At 37.6% G+C, this 22,062-nt stretch overlaps 1 protein-coding gene and 1 pseudogene across 2 annotated transcripts in view; both read left to right on the forward strand.

Moving 5' to 3' along the window:
* NR6A1 (nuclear receptor subfamily 6 group A member 1) overlaps positions 1 to 22,062 on the forward strand; it is a 214,715-nt gene that overhangs the window by 5,605 nt on the left and 187,048 nt on the right. The gene's annotated exons all lie outside the window — the stretch shown is intronic.
* LOC122702905 lies at positions 15,001 to 16,107 on the forward strand (annotated as a pseudogene).

Consider the following 22,062-nt stretch of genomic DNA (forward strand, 5'->3'; position numbering starts at 1 on the left):
GCTTTTTTCCCCACCCCCAGCTGCACTAAATCTTTTGATCCCTAAGCTACAGTGGTTGTCATTTGAGAAAGCAAACTGAGAGAAAATAAGTTGAAAATAGTCTCCTTTCAGCCTTCATTTGCATCTTGGATGTTTTGTTCTTAGAAAAAATTATAGGGATAATTGAGTCTTTAAAATTTATTTTGAAGGGTACAAACTGTCATGTCTGAATAGAAAATTCCTGGATTTCTTTAAAAATACTTTTTTTTTTGCTTTAAAAATTGGGGGGATGTTGTAGTATTGACAGTCATTATTTCAAAAGAGAAATTATCCTCATTCTAAGTTCACCGGCGGCATTCAGGTGTTTTGAATTTCTTTAGGAGTGTGTGTTTGGGGAAAACAAAAGTTAGCCTTTATGCAATGGAAAAATTTTCAATCAAAGTAGTTGTGGTTTCTCCAGCGTTCTATTCATAAGTTCAAATAAGGAATCACAAATTCTTAATGTCAAACACTTAATAAACTCTACAATTTGTTATATTAAGAGTTTAAAAAGTATCTTCAAATGATGAAATCTTTGGAACCTAATTGCAAACTGTACATACCCTTCAATTTGTTTATACAGGAGAAGCTATTCAACCATAAACCACAGATGGCAGTAGCAGCATATTTTTCTGTTTTCTAGAGGGACTCTGGCCTTTAAGTTGGTGTCAATTCTACTGGCACTGTTGATAGGTCAGCTGCCAGGTGTAATGTTTCCAAAACCAATTCCCTAGGCAGCAACATGTAATGTATTCTGGAAACAAATCCAGGCATTTGATTTGAAGATATACTCTGTGGGTGGTTTGAACCAAAGTGGTGATTTTGCTCTCACTGTTAAGAGTGAGAAATCATAAAGAGAAGCTGGTAATAATGATAGAGGGAGTTGTTTGAGTGATAAGCTATATCACATTGGAATTGCACTGTGTATCAGTAGAGGATATATTAAACAGATATTTGGTTTAACAACAGTGTGCATTGGAAACAGTTTGTAATTATTTAGAAAATAAACTCAAGAATTGTGATTTTGAGAGTGAAATGCACAACTAAATTCCTCATGTGGCAGAAGTAGATAACTTTCTCAATTTTTTATTTCCAGCTCTTCCGTATATTTCAGTGAATTTTGTACCTTTTTATAAAAGCATTTCAGAGATGTATGAGTGCCTGCTCTTCCAGCCCATCATTGTAGTGTTAAATTTTCTGTTTTTAATTTTCCCTCTAAATACATTGATTGAAAAAGTACATAATTAAACAGATTTTTAACTTTCCTATTATACTTCCTTTGAGTCCAGAGGTATAATTTCATAGTTTAAGATTTAGGAAACTTTTCAGTGACAAATCTGTGCCAAAGTGATGGGCACACTGGTTCTGTGAAAGGATGGGAAGTTGGGGGGACCACCTTAACCTGTGTTAGTTTTCATTTAAAAAATTAATTCTTGCATTCATTTCAGTCTTGAAGCCATACTGTCTTGGAAGGATTAAAAAAAAGTCTTGATTTTTGTTGTTGTTAATTTCTTATGTTCTACTGGTGGCTCAGCTGGTAAAGAATCTGCCTGCAGTGCGGGAGACCTGGGTCTGATCCCTGAGTTGGGAAGATCCCCTGGAGAAGGGAACAGCTACATGCTCCAGTATTCTGGCCTGGAGAATTCCATGGACTGTATAGTCCATGGGGTCGCAAAGAGTCGGTTTTGACTGAGCGACTTTCACACACACACACACTGCATCAGATACAGTGTTCTTTTTATCACAGTTAACTTGTTTGTTTAGTTTTTCTCTCACAAGAAAGAAGAGGACACTTGAAGTCTTATACACTTTTTATCTTGTTTCCTCATCTCTTGCCTTTTAAAATTCATAAATGAGTAATGAAATAATACACAGTTGGATTGTATTTTTTGTCAGTCATTTCTTGATCATTTGTTACTAGATTGTTTCAGATTTAATCTCTTCCTATTTATTGAGTACTTAAATTTGTTCTTAATAATTTACTGTATGGTGTAAGCCAGTAGTTTTCAAAGTGTCATCCATGAACCACGGAAGAGTGGGCCCTGAAACCCTTTCAGGAGGTTCTTGAGGTCAGAACTATTTTTGTAATAATGCTGACATTATTTGCCTTTTTTACGATGTTGACATTTGGGCTCATGTTGAGAAACAATGGTGGGTAAATTATTGGCACCTTAACAGAAATCAGACTTCAAACTGTACTAGTAGTCATTGTATTCTTCAGTTCTAATCACTTGTATTTTTTTTTTTAAGCTATTTTCACTTAAGAATGTCCTGGATGAAGTAGTAAAAATGATTAATTTTATTAAATCTCTATCCTTGAGTACAGATGTTTTTGATATTCTGTGTGAGGAATGGCAAATGCACAAAGCATTTATGCTGCTTACCAAAATAGAAAAATTGTTTTTAGGAAAAGTGCTTCTGCAATTATGTTGTGAGCTGAACTAACTGCTTTTTTCATGGAACACAATTTTTACTTGAAAGAACAATTGACAGACCATATTCAGATTGGGTGTTTGGCAGACCATCTTTTGAAAAACGAACAGTGAGCAGGGAAAACTGACAGTGCTTCTTGATGGTGAATAAAATTTGAGCTTTCAAGTGACAATTAGAGTTTTGGAAAACTTGTACCTGCCACTTTGAGCTTGACAACTTCCCAATACTTGAAGCCTTTTCTGATGAGCCCTAATGTTGATGTTACTGAGAAATGTCATTTTAAAAAAAAATATTACATAATGAAATATGTCAGCATTTTGAAGATCACATTTCAGTGAAGGAGCAGTTTCCAAATTATCCAGTGTATGATGTTACAAAATTCTGAATGGAGAAAAGATGAGTTCAAAGTGCTAAATAGACCAATGGGTTTTAATGTAACAGAGTACACAAAGTTCATTGATACAGTTTTAGATTTCCCTTTGAACTGACCTTTAAGAAACCACTACTTACTGAATTTTGGTATATTATCAAAGGAAAATACCTACAATTATTTTCATTAGGAAATAGTTCTTCCATTTCCAATTACAAATCTGTGTGAGGCCAGATTTTCTGTGTATACTTCAACCAAAAACAGTGTATCACAGCATACTGAATGCAGAAGCACCTAGGAAAATCTTAACTGCCAGAATTAAACCAGATATTAAAGATTAGTAAAAATATAAAACAGTGCTACTCTTCTCATCAGTTTTGTTGTTTTGTTGGAAATTATAGTTACTTTTTATAAAATAGGTTTTATTAACATATAACAGGTTTCTTGTTACTTTTGGATGAATTAATAGATATTTAAAAAGATTTCACACTGTGGTAAATATCACTAGATATAACCTGTGTAAATGTTAGCTCTTTGGGTCCTCAGTAATTTTTAGGTGTGTAAAAGGGGTCCTTCGACCACGCAGACCAAAATAATGAGAGAACTTCTTTTCTGAACAGACTGACTTAATGTGGAAGAAAATAGTGACTTTACCAGATATTATTGTTAGCACTTAGCTTGGGTTTATCATTCCTTCTCTTTCTCTTAAAAAAAAAAAAACAAAACTCTGTAAAGAGGCTATAGAGGAAAACAAAATGAAGATGAGTTCATTTTAAGTTTTCTTTGCTTGAGACTAAATGAAGTATGTCATAGTTCACCTCACTGAGTTCTCTGATAAGGTGTTTGTCACTTGTCATGTGAAATCTGTTGCTTAACTATTAATTATTAGAAATTTTCCAGTAGAACCTGTTTCCTCACCAAGGGTGGATTTATAATTGTGGAAATAAATCTGACAATACAAAAATACTTTATTACTTGATAAAGAGTCATTGCTATGAAAAATTAAATATTTATGAGATAAAACCCTCTATCTTCAAAATTTCCTTCAAGAATAGTTTGCTTCCTATGATAAACTATAATGAAAAAGAATATTAAAGAATGTATATATGTATATTTAATTGAATTACTTAGCTGTGCAGCAGAAATTAACACATTTTAAATCAACTATACTTCAATTAAAATAAAAGGACACAGAGTTATGAACATAGAAGAATAGTTTGCTTGTTTGCTTTCAGTAGATGTGTTTGGCTTTCACTGAGGCTTCCAAAGCTGTGATTTTGGCAGTGTCAGTTTGTAGATTGGTTTTCCTTTAACCCGGTTTTCACTGAGGGAGGTTGTAATAAAGTCTGTATAGGAGAAGTATCTCCTCTGCTGATGTAAGAATACCCTTTCCTAGTGTGAGTAACATTTTAGTGTAAGTCAAATTAGTGTGTTGTTAAAGAGTTAGAGATTTACTCCTTATGGTAGTTGCTAGGTAGAACTCATTCTGGAGTGAGTTTGCTGGCAAAAGAAATGTCACAGAACAATGTGAATAACAATAAGGAGTTACTGGATCAGAACTTAAGATGAAAAGCTTGGTGGGTGATAAAAGATCAGTGAGATATCTGGGCTACCTTCCTGAGAACTCTGTAGTCATCTTGATGTTCTTAGAGTTTCGTGTAACGTACCTTTCTAAGCATTTTTGTGTTCTGTAGGGGTTGCAGCTTAGTAATGAGAAAATAAAAGCCTTTCCTTTTTCATTTTAATGCTTGGATATTATTTCAAGTTTCAGATGAGCTAAATCATGTTAATTACTAAGCTCAATAACTTAGGCAGATTTGTGTTTTTTACCCTTCCATATTTTTGCTGTACTTTGAAATCTAACCTGTTAGAGGCTTCTCTTTAGCCTTACAATCCTTCCTCCAAAATGCCTTTTTGGCAGGATAATAAACCACCTGGGGGAAACCCCCCACTGATATCTGTTTAGAGGGCTTTGTTTTTTTGGAAGTGGCAGTAGTTTCAGTAAGGGAGGAAGGATTTTGGTTAGATAATGTGAGAGGGAAAGAGCAGGGACTCTGGAGTGTGGCAGTACAAAGATCACAGCTGTGTGACTTTGTCACTTGACTTCTCTGAACTTTAGTGTTCTCATTGAATAATAATAGCAGCTAATGTTTATATAGTTGTTATTATATAATTTTTAAGCACCTTACATATGTTAACTGTATTTTCATAACTCTGTGAGGTAGGTGTTCGACTGCATTTTGCAGATGTGAAAACTGAAGCCCACAGAGATGAAACCCTAGTTTTTACAGTTAGTAACACCATTAATCATCTGTTTCCTAGGTTTAATCTGTCCTTCCACTCCCTTTCTCCCCACATACTATAATGTTTCTGAAATTGAGGGTAGTGTTATTAGGACTCGTGATAAAGTCTGTAGAGTGCCAAGCATAGTGTTTGCCTCAAAGCAGATACTTGTGAATCCAGGCGATTTATAATTGTTGAGGATTATACACAACTCAACTCACTATAGAATAGAGTCACAGAGATCTACGCTTAGAGTTGCAAGTGATTTATTTCTCTTTCATGTTGGCTTTAATAAGCCAACCAGAAAACAGTTTTTATAGATTCAGAGACATCTTTGAGTGCTAAGGAAAGAGGGGATTTCGCGCTATTCAGGGCAGTGATACCATATCTTGAATCTGTAGCCTCAGCACTAAAAACACAAGTAATTGGTGTTTCATGAATGAATGGATAAATGAAAGAATAATCAGGTCAGGAATTTTGAGTCTTTTTCTATATCAGAGTCCTTCAAGTCTGAGTTCTTTGCAGGTAGTCAGAGAAAGTCTACAAAATACAAGGGAAAAGAATATGCTTTTCAGTCACTTGAGAAAATTGGGGCAGTATGTAAGTCAAGCTGAGTGTTGAAGCTAAATCCAAGGTTTGAAAAGCCCTCCTGGAACCAGAATATAGCTATATTTCTGTTTGGGTATACAGCACTCCTTATAACTAAAGTGACCAGATACACCAGATTAAGATGAGATGGTCAATAAATCCGTGGTTGTTTGCTTGAGTACTTTGGGGAATGCCGTTTAGGAAAGGGTAGCTTTTGTCCCCTGTACATTTTAAAAAAATTTCTGCCACACAAAAGCTGGCTATATGAAAAAGAGGAGGACCAATCCAAGATTGATGTGACCCTTTGAAAGTGGAAACAGAAGAACTGGTTGTCCAAAGCTTGTAAAATATAGAAAGTGATTTTCTAGCAAGGAGATAGTGAGAACGATGTGACACTGGGGGTTAATAGATTGTGATAGTAATGCAGTGTTGAGCAGGGAAGGGAGGAGAGCAGCCACGTTATTTGAGGAGGTGAGGCTCAGGAAATAGTTGATGGGCCTAGGTTTTGCCTGGATTCTGATTCTACCTCTCTTATAAAGGCATGTTTCTATGGGTCTACCTATAAAATGAAGGCGCTAAATTAGGTAATCCCTGAAGGAATTTTCCAGCTTTATGTTGAAATGAGTTGGGTAAAACAGGAAGTTGCAATTTAGGAAAGTCCTGCCTAAAGCAAGTAACTATGGTACTCAGAGCACAGATTCATTGGGATGATTTTGACTTTGGATACTGTCCAGTCGTCCCTCAAGGAATGTTTACATTCCTTAATACTTACCATACTTTGTCTCCGTATTAGAACACCTGGCTGCTTTAAAGTAAGGTCTGTGGGATCACATAATTTACATGTAAATTCTGTTCTCTGGGTCTACCTTATAGAAATGTTTGCTGTTAAAGTTATAATGTTATGATAATTTGTAATGTAAACTCGAGAGTCAGTGTTTTTTTCTTTTTTAACATGATTACTATTCTTATACCTCCTCCCCCCCCAACCATGCCACACTTTTCTTTTGTAAGGACAATTTCATTCACTGAGTCAAACCCATAGTTAATTTCAGAGTTTTCCCTTATTTCTTGTAAAGGATTTTTTTTTAAAGTAATTTTTATCTGCAATATTCCTTCAGCATTGAGAAGAATCCTGTCCTCTTAAGACTTAAATGCCCTAAGTTTGAGAACTTGGATTCATTAAGGAAAATTTCTAAACCTCCTTAAACGCTGTTGGTTGGTAAGAAGGGAGCCCAGCAGGAAAGAGGCGGCAATGTATGGGGGAGGGGTGGAGGGGGGTTAGCAAGGGAGCTGCAGTTGAAATATTCATCAATCATTTTACTGGCACCAGGAAACCAATCAGCCTTTTAGAGGAGAGAACTTAATCAATCACCTAAAATGGGAAATTACAATTGCTTTTCCGCAAAAAAATATTCTCTTACTTGCTGACAGTTTAAATCTGAAAGATAGTTGGGCTGACTGGAATTCAGAGCTAACTACTGGCGAGCAGCTCAGTTACTGAAAGTACTACTGTGATGAAAAAATATTTAACATTTGAAGATAAAATGTGCTATCTGCCATGAGCCTTTTAAAATATTTAAAGTAAAGTACTTTTCATGTAGTATGCCTATTAATATTAACAATTGCTGAGCATTTATGGGTAATATGTGTGTGAAATACTGTAAATTTATTTTCCAAAGCTAGTTTTCAGAGCATAGATGGGCTCTTGGCTGAAGAACACCCAGTGTTTCCAGTGCCTTGTTTGGAAAGCAAGTTTAGAGTGTTGTCTTAGGGACACTTCCTGGGGAACACAGTTGGAAGTGCTTGCATATCAATAAAAGCAGGAGGGATTTAGCTGTATCTTGTATTTAGATTTAAATGTTGTGATCTCTGAATTCTGGACTTGAATTGCCTGTGGCCCTTAGGTTCCTTAGATATGAGCTATTTAGGAATCTAATGATTTTAAAATTAGAAATGTGTCATCACTGTAGAAAATATGGAAACTGAAGGGAAAATTACCTATAATTTTGCTTCCAGGTGACTTTTATTAGCATTTTCTTATGTTTTCTTCTAGACTTCCTTCAAATCCTAGTTTTTTGCTTATTGTTGTGATCTTACAGTATATACCATTGTTTTATGCTTTTTGTTTGATTTTACTTCTTTTTCTCATGTTGTAAGCTTTACTGATTAAACATGAACTCATTTGAAACTTTTAATAGCCATATGATAGCTCATTGTTTTTCATTGTTGAACATTAAGATAGTTGATGGTTTCTCATTGTTTTAACCACACTTCTTAGACTATCTTGTGCTTTCTTTTGGCTTATTTTGTGGGGGGCGGGGGCAGAGTTTTACAAGTATGTGTCTACCTCAGCGTACCATCACCAGCAACCAGTTTAATTTACACTGATACATCTTGTATATTAACATCTAGGGCTTATTACTGTTTTTTAATAAATGCCTGATGCTTGAGATAGAATTGAGACATAGGCAGGCTGTTTCCTCTATTCTCATGTTATAGAGGGGTATGTGGAATCATTCCCAATACCTTTTGTTTTCTGAATCTTGTAGATTTCAGGCATTAGCACCCCCCCACTGCCCCCAACCCCCGGAAGCATGCACAGTGCCTTCTGCTGCCTACCTCAGTATCTCCAGCCTAGTCAGAGCAGTGTTTATGGATCCTTCTGAGACTGCCTTCTTTCTCTTATAGATTATGGGTGAGTGGGTCACAAAGACACTCTGGAGCCTTCTCTGGTTGCCTCTCAAAATCTCAGGAGGATGGATTAGGGGGTATGTGTGTGTGTGTGTCTGTATGTCTCTTTTCAAATACAACTGTATCAGTTGCCTCAAAGTCTTGAATCATGTCCTGAAACTTACAACTGAGTTTGATTGGAAATTAAGTACATGGTGGGAGAAGTTAAATTTACATTCCTTTAGATATCTGCATACTCTGCATGGTTTCCTTCCTCTGTGACTGAAAAACTGATCCTGATCCTGCATAGGGTTTGATAGTGAAAACTTAAATAAGTTTTATGCTAATTTGAAGGACATTCATAATTTCTAGCAGAGCTGGTTTCAGAATGGAAATAGAAATATTTTTGGAGTCTGGCTATCTACAAGTTTTGAATTAAATTATAAATCATATTTGCTGAAATGAAGACCTCAAAGTCTTCTGGTAATTTAAAAAGTTTGTTGATGTAGAGTAAATACAAAGGTTTGAAGATTATTTGCTATGCTTCTTTGTGTCCACCACTGGTGGTAAGAGAATTTGCTATTTGCCAAGAAAGTTTTTATAAGGCTCTTTAATAAGAAAGTGAATAAGCCAGCTGCTCTTTCCTTCGACTACACCAATTGCAGAGCTCCTCAAATCCTGGTTAGTAATTAAAAGCCTTGAGATGACCTTGAATCTAACTGAACTACAAAAGCTGTCTTGAGTTAAATTTATAGTCTTTGTTGATTTCAAAAGAGGTTAGAAAGAATCATATTCTTTTTGCTGAAACATTAAGGGTAGCCTTGGGTGTACATTGAAGATCAGAAATAATTAATAAGAGGCACTTTTCAGTACAGAAGAGAAACCTGGAATGGACAAAAAAATTAGATTTGTCATTTCTTCATTGAGCATTCAGAATATGTATTTGAGGAGGTTTAAAGTAGGGTGATGGTTTTCAAAGTGTCAGTTTGCAGTATTCAGATTTGCTGTAAAGATCTCTTTTCCCCATCTTAACATAGAGATTTTTGAACCCAGCTGGGAAATCTGAATAAACGTTTAATGCTATTTAAAAGTAACAGCTTATTAATTCATGCTTAAAATATTTTACAGTAGTGGTAGCTTTGTTAATAAAATTCCTGTTTATACTCAGGCAAAAGTGCTTTATATTTGGACTATATCATAAGATCTATGAGTAGAGAATTTGTCTGCTTACCAAGAAGGGCAGAATATGTTTTCAGTTGTTTCGAGAGCCTTGGGCTACTATTTTATTAATAGAAGGAAAGTTTAAAATGTTGTAAGAAAAGTCAGATTTTAAGCATCAATAGGTGAGATAGGACATTTCTCCTGGCATCATAAATGTGATAAATCCCTGAAAAGCCCAGCAGTAAGACAAATAGTTTGAGTAAGCACTGATGTCTTATATAGATCATGTAGGCTTTAGGGTTATTTTAATTTTTACATTTATTTAATAAGATTAGCTTACACTTTGATCAAAATAATTGATCATAAACTTATATACCTGTGTGTATTACACACATCAGGGATTGTCAGTGTGGGATCATTAAAAATGGTAGTGGGGGTTCTCAGGAAGTTTTAGTTGTGCAAAATTTGACCTGAAATCAATGATTGTCCAGCCTAAATAAAGTAATAATGTCTCTAAAATCTTGACTTTTGCCTTGAAAGTATTCCAGTTTAGTCTGACAGCTATGCCACTTGACCCCTGAATAGCATGTACAAATTTTTTCAGGAGGGTAGAATAAATAGTCATTGTAGTATGGTAGAGAAGCTGCGATTGTGTGAGTGGCAATTTAAAATTACTTCAGCAGACTGTTGTTATGATATAGTGATTAACTACATGTGTTAGCTTTAGTTGGACCTGGGTTTAAAACCTCTCTCCTGGAGAGTAGTGGTGCTGAAAGGATGCAGAATCACCACACAGAATGTCTTACAGGAGAATGATTTGATGCAGTGTGTGAAGAACCTGGAGTGTAGCTGTGTTACTGTAGAAAGGTTATTTAACATTTCTCAATTTCCTTATCTGTAAGTAAGGGCTTCCCTGGTGACTCAGCAGTAACAAATCTGCCTGTCAATGCAGGAGATGCGGGTTTGATTCCTGGGTTGGTAAGATCCCCTGGAGAAGGAAATGGCAACGGACTCCAGTGTTTTTGCCCGGGAAATCCTATGGACAGAGGAGCCTGGTAGGCTATAGTCCCTGGAGTTGCAAGGAGTCGGAAATGACTTAGCAACTAAAGTAAGGTTAATGACCTACTTCATAGATAAGCAAGCCAGTTCACCAAAATGCAGCTCACTGAAACTAGTTTGCAAATATCCAATTTACCCAATATTCAGTTCAACAGAAATCAATTTGCTGAATCTAATTTGTAGAATTTGTTGTCAGTTTCCTTCTAAATTGCTACCTTTTCATTTTTTACTCTTCTATTCTCTCCCTTTTCCTGTACCTTATCTCTTCCGCTATTACCTGCAGACCAAACCAGACCGTATCTTTTCACCAGCAGAGGTCCCCTCTCTGCCCTAACTTTTTGCAGCTGCAATAGCAGCAGAGACAAATTGACGTTCTTGAAAATGCTGCTATCCTGTCTGTCTTAATTTGGCAGAAGTCTTTAAAAACTAATTAAATTCTCCCATCAATATGTGTTTTTATAAACTATCTTCATAGTTAAAATAAATTTTTAGTAAATTTAGAGAATTGACTATTTGGAGTTTTGCCTATTTGGTGAATAGACTTGGAACTACCTCTCAGGTATGTTTGGATAAATTAGGCAATATCATGTAAAGTGCTTATTACCACACAGTTGTTGGATTAAAGTCAGTATTTCGGTGTTTTTCTTGAAGTCCTCTTACTCAGGAAACTGGGAACCCTGTACTCTCACTCAAGGATTTTCTCACCTGGGCTATCTAGTTGGACAGTATCTAATGATGAAGTATCAAGGCTGGTTTATAGACCACCATGTGACTTCCCCCTCATTATAGTATTGTTAAACTTGCCCAAATGAAGTACTTTTTTTTTTTTTTTAGCTTGAATAACTTACAGAATGGCCCTACCTTCCCTGGTACCCTTTGGGGTTAGACTTCTCAGTGGATTTAGATATGTACCGCTTTTCTGAAGCTTTTACTCCCGGACACTTGTAACTAGAATTATGAGCTTTAGGAGAGTAAACTGCAGCTTTATCAGGGTAAGAAGCAAGGCCAAGTCCCTGGAGGTTCTTGGTGGGAAGTATCACAATCAGAGCAAATGCTCCTGTTTCTAATATACAGGAAACCTGGCTGCACCACCCCCTCACCCACAGCCTTCTGAAGGGCTTAAAAGGGCTTTCTGGTAACATCTTTAAAAAGAGGGGAACAAATGGTTGTTGAATGCTCAGCGTGTGCCAGGTTCTTGCTAAACTATCCAAAGTAATCCTTTCCACAACTTTTCTATGATAGGTGGTGATATTCCCATATTACATATGAGTTAACTGAAGCTTAAAGTAGAAAATAACTTACCATGACTTATGCCACTGTCCACCAAATCAGTGTTTCCAAACTTTTGTTTTTTCTGTATCACTGTCATGATTTTTGTCATTTCCTAATATTTGTGTATTTAATATATTAAATATTGAATTTTTAAAACTTTACAACCCGAAACTTATTTAAAAGGATATTTTGTTATTATCCTATATGAAAAATTATATGCTGTAGAGAAGGTAACAGTAAAAATAAATTTAATGAAAAAATACTGTGTTAAATTCTAGTTAAGATGTTGCATGCTGAAATCTATATGATCAGGCCTTCTAGTTAACAAAGGGAGATTAGCAAGCATTAGAGGGGTAATAGAAACTAGCATCAAACAGATTTTTCTTCTGATGTAATTACAAGGATTGAAAGAGAAGTGAAAAGGTAACTAACAACTTTGAAATGTTTTAAAGTGCTTTCTCTTGGTATCACTTAAAATCTTCCAGTGGTCTCCTCACTTTGGGAAACACTGATCTAGCCGAAGGTGTTCTCATTTTCTATATGAATAAACTGAGAGGAGAAAATCTGTTCAGAGTTGCCCACTGGTTCCACAGACCTTATGGTCCAAGCCACCCTGCTTCTCCTGCTGGATTTTCCTTCTGTTGCCTCCCTTCTCACCCTTCATCTTGCCTCCTTCTCTCCATACTTTTCTTTTCTTCCCCATCCTCTAGGAGAATTCAGCTGACTCCAAGGTAGTTTGAGAAGGAGCTTCTTTGATGCCTATTTGTGATGTCTTTGTTTGTTTGTTTGTTTTAACAATTGTTGAGATAGGATTTCCTCTTATGAAACTCAAGTCTTTCTACAAACACTGCATTTTTTGGTTCTTACTGTAATTCCAGAAGGTGTAAAATATTCAGTTATTTTGTAGGTATTTGTACTCCTACATAAAGTTTTTATGAAATAACTATATAAATAGCTATGACATCACAAAACTTCCTTTGACTCCTAATTATGTTAGGAATTAGGAGTTACTAATATTGGAAAAGTAAGTTTGAAAAAAAAATGCCAGCAGTTTTTGATGTGAAGTACAATAAAATGTATTTTCTTTGATTTTATAGTCTTTTGCCAGCAGTTTTTGATGTACAATAAAATGTATTTTCTTTGATTTTATAGTCTTTTGTAGTTTTGTAATTTACATTTACAACAAGTTACATTTAATTGGCATTTTATTGCATTCTGTTCCAGTGGAGACAGTGTGTGCGGGCTCAGTTTCTCAGTCATGTCCAGCTCTTTGTGGCCCTGTGGGCTACAGCCTGCCATTTAGGACATGTCCTTGGAAACAGGGAGGCGGTGCTGGCCCTGAGCATGTGACCCCAAAGTAGATCTCTGTGTGGAATGGGAGGAAATTTTAATACTTAATGTTTTTAGGAAATAAAGCAAAATGGCATTAGGGTAATTAATACCATGTGGAGCAGGATTAAAAATGGAATAAACTGAAAACAGGAAGATTGTAACATGGTAGTGACTGTAAACAACCAATATGTCAATACAACTTCAATTTCCAGGTCAGCTTGTATTTCAGTTTGCCTTGACCTTATGAGTATACTCCTCTCATCTTGACATCCCTAGTTAATATTCTAAAAACTATGGTCAGTTCGACTAATTCAGGGCTTCCCTGGTGGCTCAGATGGTAAAGAATCCGCCTGCAGTGTGGAAGACCTGGGTTCGATCCCTAGGTTGAGAAGATCCCCTGGGGAAGGGAACAGCTACCCACTCCAGTATTCTGGCCTGGAGCATTCCATGGACCATATAGTCCATGGGGTCTCAAAGAGTCGGACATGACTGAGAGACTTTGACTTTTGACTTATTCAGGAATGTGAAGCATATCTAGAAACAGAGGATTGCTAAAGTCAGGTCACATAACTGTTGTACACTTATGTCAGTCTCCTACATACGAACCTTCCAGTTGTGAACTTTCAAAGATTGGAATGTGTTACTACCCAGACATCACTGCACCTTTTTCAAGAGAGTAGATAGAATTGAATCCAGCAAGGAACCCAAACCTGTGCCATCAGCATCAGATGTGGGTGCAATGGCAGTTTGCCCTCCGTCTCCTACTGCTGATGATCCTTCCACTTTACCATCTCCCACCTCCTCTCCTTGCTCCAGTCAGGAGCCTTGCCTGTTCACTTGATGCCAGCACCTGTATGCCAACTGTTGTACTGTACCCTGTACTTTCCAAGATACTGTACTGAAGATTTAAAATGTCTTTTCAGTTTCTGTGTTTGTTTTTAATGTAGTGTGCGAAAAGTATTACAAACCTATTACAGTACTATATAGATGATGGTGTTAGTTGGGTACCTAGGCTAACTTTGTTGGACTTCTGAACAAATTGGACTTACCAATGTGCTCTCAGAATGGAGCTCATTCATATGTAGGTGCTTATTGTATACCAAGTAATGGTTTCCCACTCTGGAAGCCTGGCACTTTTTGTATTTAACTGAGTTTTGGGATACATGTTGGGAGGTAAGAATGCTGCATTGTGTTTCTGCTAATGCTAATGCGTACTAATGCTGGAAGGGGAACTTTAAGCTGACAGACCTTAAAACAGGTATCAAAATTAAAAGGAAGCATGTCTTATACAAGTAGAGTATGATTTTAGTGGGGCAGGGTAGACTAATATCTGTGACTCTTAAAGATGCCTCAATCATTTATTTCATTGGTCTGGTGATCCGAGATCTCAAGATCTGAATGGTTGACCCAAAGGTCAATGCTGTAGCTTCATCAGGAAGCCAACATCTTAATAATAGCCCTGAGTGATGACTTAATAAAAGGTCCTATTCTCTGTGTGTGCAGAGTGCAGCAACAAACCTAGAGCTTCTGAAAAGTGGTCTTTATTTTTTAATTAAGAAGTCTGTTTTACAAGTGTACTTAAATTTGTGGCTTGGAGGGTGAAAATCAGAATAACTACCACCTTTGATGAAAGTGAAAGTGTTAGTTGCTCAGTCATGTCTGACTCTTTGTAACCCCATGGTCTGTAGCCTGCCAGGCTCCTCTGTCCATGGAATTCTCCAGGCAAAAATACTGGAGTGGGTAACCATTCCCTTCCCAGGGGATATTTCTGACCCAGGGACCAAACAATGCAATCTGCATTGCAGGCAGATTCTTTATCATCTGAGCTACCAGGGGAGCCTCAAATGATATGATTATTAATGATGTTAATAATGGCTAAACCTGTTTTCTCATCTTAGAAGATGGCAGGTGAAAAAGCCCAGAAGCCAGATACTAAGGAGAAAAAGCCCAGAAGCCAAGCAGTTTGATGCTGGTGGCAGAGTTAAAAGGTTAAGAAGGGGAAGACCTACTGCAGCTGAAATACTATCGTGGTCAGAGGAATTGGCAGATATTCCTAATCAGCTATGTAGTCCAGAAAGGCCTTTCATAAGATGAAGTATTCAACAGCTAAATGCAAGGTTGAAAAGGAAAAGAAGGTGATGGTTCTTGCTACTGTCACAGAATCAGGTGGTGGTGACTAGAATGGTAGTACTTGAGTGGTCTCATTTCCCAAATGCCCAGGTATTGTCCTACTGAAGCTGTGCCTGGGAAGCTGTTGTGTCATGGCAAAAAAAAAAACAAACCCAAGTTTTTTCTCACATGTGAGAAAACTGCGTGTGCACTAGCGTTGCTTCTGGGATGATTCTGATCTTCCTCACTGGGCACCACAGAGGCAGGAGGGTCACTTTCCTGAAGCTCGCTACTTGTGTCTGAGCTCTGTCCCTCACACCAGAAATTTGTCATTGTCATCTCCACCGAAATTGAACGGTGTGAAAAATCCCAGAACATCTCACTGATGCTTACTTCAAGAAGACGAAGCTATGTAAGCTCAGGTACCAGGAAGGTGAGCCCTTCAAAGGGACAGAAATATGAAATTACAGAGCAGCATCAGTGCAAGGTTGATCAGAAAGCTGTGGACTCATAAATTCTGTGAAGAATCATAGCTTTTCCTCAGCTCCAGGGCTGTCTCCACTTTGTGTATGCTATTACAGTTGGAATTTATCCTCACAGAATATTGTTCTAAACTTTTTCAAAAGAACCTAATTAAAATAATTAATCCATTAAAAAAATTGGCTAACCTTTACTGAACATACCCTATGCACCAGGTACTCTTGAATGCTTTAAATTTTTAAAATTTCATTTAATTCACCCTTATGATATGTTTGTATTATTATTGCTGCCATTTTAATTTTTTAAAAAAATATTATTGCTGTTATTTTAATTTTTTTTTTAATGTTTGTTTGGCTGCGCTGGGTCTTAGTTGTGGCATATGAGATCTTTCGTTGCAGAATTTGAACTCTTAATTGCTGCCTGTGGAATCTAGTTCCCTGACCAGGGATCAAGCCCCGGCCTCCTGCATTGGGAATGTTAAGTCTTAGCCTCTGGACCACCAGGGAAGTTCCCATTGTTGCCATTTTCAGATTAGAGAAATGCCAAAACTGTTAGGGCCATGATTATTGTATAAATCACAGAGAGACAGTGCAGATTTTACTTACTTTACACAGTTTCTCCCTTTTGCAAAATGGGGGCTAGAGTGGGATGGAAGAGATCAGGGATGATTTATAAAGTTTCTTCTAGTTTAAAAAAAAAATCTAAGAAACGTGTCAACCTCTTAAAGGTTCCTCAATTATTAACATTATATCCTCTGTATCCCCTAGTATGCACAACCACCAACTTTGATAAGTTTATATTTTGTAGCTGAAGACAATGCTAAGAAGTTTGGTCAGACTTTCTCTGAGTCACTCTTTGTGACCCCATTACCTGCCGCATGCCAGGCCTCCCTGTAGAGGGAGAAGAAAAGCAAAAACGCTAATTCAAAAGGATACATGCACCTCAATGTTCATAACATTATGCTTTATTTGCAGTTGTCAAGATATGGAAGTGACGTAATTGTCTGTCAACAGACAAATGGATAAAGAAGATGTATATAAATACAATGAAATGCTACTCAGAAGAAAGAATGAAATTTTGCTGTTAGCAGCAACAGGGATGGACTTTGATTGTATTACGCTAGCTGAAATAAATCAGATAGAGAAAGACAAAGTGTTATGTGTGGAATCTAAAAAACAGAAGAAAGTAGTGAGTAAAACAAAGAAACAGACTCACAGACACAGAGAACAAACTAGTGGTTACCAGTAGGGAGAGAGATTACAAGAATCTAGGGGTTCAGTTCAGTCGCTCAGTCATATCCGACTCTTTGCGACCCCATGAACCGCAGCATGCCAGGCCTCCCTGTCCACCACCAATTCCTGGAATCCACCCAAACCCATGTCCCTCGAGTCGGTGATGCCATCCAACCATCTCGTCCTCTGTCGTCCCCTTCTCCTCCTGCCCTCAATCTTTCCCAGCATCAGGGTCTTTTCAAATGAGTCAGCTCTTCGCATCGGGTGGCCAAAGTATTGGAGTTTGAGCTTCAACAGCAGTCCTTCCAATGAACACCCAGGACTGATCTCCTTTAGGATGGACCGGTTGGATCTCCTTGTAGTCCAAGGGACCTCAAGAGTCTTCTCCAACAGTTCAAAAGCATCAGTTCTTCTTTGCTCAGCTTTCCTTATAGTCCAACTCTCACATCCATACATGACCACTGGAAAAACCATAGTAGCTGGCTTTGTATCCCTTATTAGCATCATGTCCTATATTGAAAACGCTGGGTAAATGTTTGTTGAACTTAATTTTAGATCGTAGGACACTTTAGCATGTAAGAAGCAGCAGGAATTTTTCACCTTTAATCCTGTTTGTGGCATGTCCTTTACATTTATGTGGTGAAATAAACATATGTTGTTTGTTCTTGTATCTTGACTCCAGTCTGAATAATTAAAAAAAATTTCTTTTGGAGTTATTTTGTAGATATGACTAACCAGCAACTAGCTTTGCTTCAGATTTGAAAGATTCTGGAGTGAAAGGTTAAAGATGTTGTATCTCTTTGTTGCCACACAATGGATTTCTAAAACAGACGTAAGAGATGGTACTGAGCTTTAGCATTAATGATTAACTAGTATGACAGAAAGATCTGTGCCCAGAATTATGTTTCTAATAAGAAGTAATTTAAAAGTCATTTAGAGGATGTCTGGGAGATTTTTTTCCCCTTCAGTTGAACTGGTCAATTTTAGAGAGCTAATAACACAAATCATTTTGTTGTTAGGATTTTTTTTTTTTTAAAAAGGATTTTTTTTTTAAGTATATTATAAAGTTGTGTTAATTACTGTTGTACAGCAGTTATTCAGTTATATGTATATATACATTCTTATAAATACTTTTCCATTGTTCTTTGGATTTTTTAAATGTGCAGGTTTCCATTTATAACAGCAGTGTATTTTCAATTAAAAAAGTAGAAGGAGGAAAAAAAAATATCACCCTCAACAGATGGTTCTGAAATGACCTTGGAAGCTCTGTGTCCATGGTCAAACAAAACTCCTTGGTCTGTGAGACTCTTCTTCAGTTAGTCTTTGAAATGACAATGAACAAAAAAATCTCCTTCACTCTCCCTACTCCTGCTGGGAATAGCATATATTTTTTCAAAAGAAGCTAGTTCTTGTCTAATTATTTCATTCATTCATTCATGTAAGGTTTTATACTTTGGTTTGTTGATCTGGTTAGTGAAGTTACTGTAGCTGCTTCTGACGTGGACATCTTGGATTATTCAAGGAGGTTTATAATGGACTCATCTACCGTATGTACTTTTTTCTTGGACTCTGAGGTCCCGCTTTTGTGGGAATGTCAGGGTTTGTTTTTGGAAATAACGTCAAGTTTCCGTCTATCTGGCTGTTGCAAAGCATATACCTTGCAAAGGTGGTGTTTTATTAGTCAAATTGCTCTGAATAGAAGTTCTCTTGTTTTGACTTTTGTGGCTTTTTCCATGTAATAAACTACAATTATTTCTTTCTTTTTTTTTTTTTTTCCCAATTATTTCTTTAAACTTATAAGATGGAGATAATAGGAACTCCTTTCAGGTAGAATTCATGTGAAGAATCAAGCCAGTGCCAGGCATATAGTAAAAGACTCAATAAAATGACAGCTGACAGATTATTTTCTACATTTCATGGATGGCATATGTGCCTTTTGAAATTTCTTTAACCTCCAAGCTGGATGAAGAATTATCAGCAATCTCTTTTGCTACTCCAGACATCCAGAAATTGTAAATGAAAAATGTCAGAGGCTCACAGTACATGCAGTTTTCTGAGAAATGCCTGTACTATATTTCCATAGAAACACTGATGACCTCTGACTCATCAAACCGAATTGCCTTCCTAAACTGTTTTCACCTTCTGATTCTCTTAGCGCAGCCTTGAAGCTCTGTACTGCTTAAAAAAAAAAAATCTTAAAATTGAAATGTCATAATCTTGGGCTGGCTTTTCTGCCTTCAGTTTGGTTTCAAGGCTGCAGTTACAAAGCTAGAAGCCTGAAAAACTGTATAAAAGGTGATGTAGGTTGATCAGATGGAATTTATTGTTTCCATAGAAATGTAGACACTTCTTGTAAATAGCATTTAAGCTGAGCAAATACATGGGCACAGTAGATTATATAATTGAGAATCCTTGGCTTCTCCCCCTACTCTTTTTTCTCTACCCCTAAGATTTCATGTTAAGAAAATGACATTAGGGAGAAGGCTTAGTTTTTTGTTGCAGTTTTTAAAATGTGACCTTGACGTTTGTAGGTGGAAAAGGGAAATAGAACTTGAAGCTCTGCCAGCCAGATTTTGCTATGCGGACTTGTGGTGTTATGTCTTTGTATTCAAAAGCATTTTATGTTATTCCTGAAGTATAGTTTATCAGGTTGCCTGTGAGAAACAAAAACTAATGGTCCAAGTGGCATCCCACTCACTGGATAGAAAGGAAAGAGGCAGATGTGAATTTAATGCTCAGCCAGTCCAAAGAAAAGTGTTTCTGTATTTGCTTGGGTTTGGTGCTGAATGGCAGGCTGCAAGACTGGCTGTAAGGCAGGCCATGGTCTGGCTAGCTAATGTTTGTTACCAAAAAAACCAGCTACATTTATTCCTTTCCAGCCTCTATCCAAGCCACCTTTTGCACCAAAAGGAGCCAAGGAGATGAAGTTGGGAGGGGCTCTGAAAAATGGGAAGAGTTTCTAGAACTTCAGGAGCTGTGGAAGGAGCACATGGTTTGCCATGTGTATCTTGACTACCCCCTCAGAGTGCTTCCCTCTCCTCCCTTTAAGCCTTACACTTTTAGTTACTTGGTTACAATATTAGAACCACTATATTGAAGTTAGTGAGAGTTCTGCTGGTTTTGGGGCTTCCCTTGTGGCTCAGTTGGTAAAGAATCTGCCTGCAGTGCGAGAGACCTGGGTTCGATCCTCGGGTTGGGAAGATCCCCTGGAGAAGGGAAAGGCTATTCTGGCCTGGAGAATTCCATGGACTATAGTCCATGGGGTTGCAAAGAGTTGGATACGATTGAGAGACTTTCACTTTTACTTTCTGCTGGTATTGACAAACTTCTTAGGCATATCCATGTATTTCCTTTCCTTAGTGACTCTTGCCTATAGAATAAAAGCCTAAAACTCCCCATGTGTGGCTGTAAAATTCTTTATGATGTGGCCCTGGCTGGGGCTCCAGTCAAATCACATTACCAGGTAACATTATTCCCTTTCTCTGTTTATGCCTCATACATGTGGCTTCCTCATATGTTTCTCAAATAGCCCTGTTTATCTGGTGAATGCTTATCCCTTCCACATGCCCCTGGCCCCATGGTTGCTGCTGTGTTCTCACTAATATTGATTACAACTACTAAGCACTTCCCACTGACCTAAGTGTATCATTTCATTGAACCTCACAATAGCCTGCAGATGAGGAAATTGGTTTAGAGAGGTGAAGTCACTTCCTCAGTTAACAGTAGTAAGTGATGGTACCAGGACTCATACCTATTCTTATGTCAAAATATGTGCTCTTAACCACTCTGTACTAGTTCAGTTTCATCTTGTCAATCTGTCCATTATTCTCTCCCTAGCATTAATTCTTTAAAATATTATTTACTTCGCTATCTTTTTTTTTTTTTTTTGGCTGCACCACACAGCATGTGAGATCTTAGTTTTCTAACCAGGGATTGAACCCATGCCCCCTGAAGTGGAAGCACAGAGTCTTAACCACTGGACCACCTGATAGGGAAGTTCCTGTCTTTCTTTCATTTGACTTTAATTTTTTCTTGTTGTAGTTAAATATATATAACAGAATTTACCATTTAAATCATTTTAAGTGTACACTTCAGTGGCATTGAGTACATGCACATTGTTGTGCTCTATAATTAAATTTTATTCTGTACTCCTTTGGACTGTTTTCTGACAGTAGGCTCAGTCTTGGGCTTCCCTGGTGGCTCAGACAATAAAGAATCCACCTGCAATGTGGGAGACCTGGGTTTGATCCTTGGGTTGGGAAGATTCCCTGGAGAAGGGAATGGCTGCCCACTCCAGTATTCTTGCCTGGAGAATTCCATGGACAGAAGAGCCTGGTGGACTATAGTCCATGGGCTCTCAGAGTCAGACACAACTGAGCGACTTTTACTCACTCAGGCTCAGTTGTACTGATACCTGTATTTTCCAGGCCTAGGACCTGCTAGTGGAGAAGGCAATGGCACTCCAGTATTCTTGCCTAGAAAATCCCATGGCTGGAGGAGCCTGGTAGGCTACAGTCCATGGGGTTGCTAAGAGTCAGACACGACTGAGCGATTTCACTTTCACTTTTCACTTTCGTGCACTGGAGAAGGAAATGGCAACCCACTCCAGTGTTCTTGCCTGGAGAATCCCAGGGACAGGGGAGCCTGGTGGGCTGCCGTCTCTGGGGTCGCAGAGTCGGACACGACTGAAGTGATTTAGCAGCAGCAGCAGCAGGACCTGCTACAGTGTGGGCAGGTACTTATAACATTTGAAGGAATAAGTGATTATATTTGCTAGGCTGATGGAATTACTTTCTGATAACAATGGATGAACTTATGATTTGATTAGTAAATAACACTTGTGTGTTTTCCTATTTCATTTGCTTTAAAGCTGTGACAGAATCCAAAAGGTGTCATGATAAATTTAGAAGAAGGAAGGACTTCCCTGGTGGCGTAGTGAATAAGATTCCACTTGCCAAGGCAGGGTGCATAGGTTTGCTCCCTGGTCCAGAGAGATTCTGCCTAGGAGCAACTAAGCCCCATGCGCGACAACTACTGAGCCCACATGCCTAGAGC

This window comes from Cervus elaphus, chromosome 11, assembly GCF_910594005.1.
Source record: "Cervus elaphus chromosome 11, mCerEla1.1, whole genome shotgun sequence".
In the NCBI taxonomy this organism is placed as follows: Eukaryota; Metazoa; Chordata; class Mammalia; order Artiodactyla; family Cervidae; genus Cervus; species Cervus elaphus.